The sequence below is a fragment of the Bison bison genome, unplaced genomic scaffold (assembly GCF_000754665.1).
Source record: "Bison bison bison isolate TAMUID 2011002044 unplaced genomic scaffold, Bison_UMD1.0 scf7180017856929, whole genome shotgun sequence".
Lineage (NCBI taxonomy): Eukaryota > Metazoa > Chordata > Mammalia > Artiodactyla > Bovidae > Bison > Bison bison.
In genome coordinates, this window is record NW_011487502.1 from 696 (window position 1) to 1249 (window position 554).

Genomic DNA, 554 nt, shown 5'->3' on the forward strand with positions numbered 1-554 from the left:
CTCGATGACCTGGATGCTGGCTACTGTTAATGCAGGAAATACTGAATTGTTTGAACACTTATGAAAGAATCTTCAATCTATTTAAGATTTCTTGTGAGCAAGACTAAAAAGTTCTAGGTTAGCAGGAGGAGGCTGCTTATTTTCTAGCAAAGTAGACGACTTCTTCTTCTTCTAAAAGCAAATGGCCGAGTGAAGTTTCGAGTTGAAGGAGAATTTGAAGCCACCTTGACTGTGATGGGAGATGACCCTGATGTTCCGTGGCGTCTTCTCAAGCTAGAAATTCTAGTTGAGGATAAGGAAACAGGAGGTAAATCATAAATACTGATTTAAATCAGTATTGATTTAAATGTTGGATGTTTTTATGTTATTGATACATTCTTGCAGAATAATACATGTGTTTAACAGTTTATCCTGTAATTTGAAACAGATTTTATGATAATCATAACTCCCTACTAACCACAAAGGTTTCAGTGTTTCTATAGTATAATCAGTAATATTCATAGATAATTTCAGTGGTTTTTTTTTTGACTTATTGTTAGTATACTCTTCCTTAG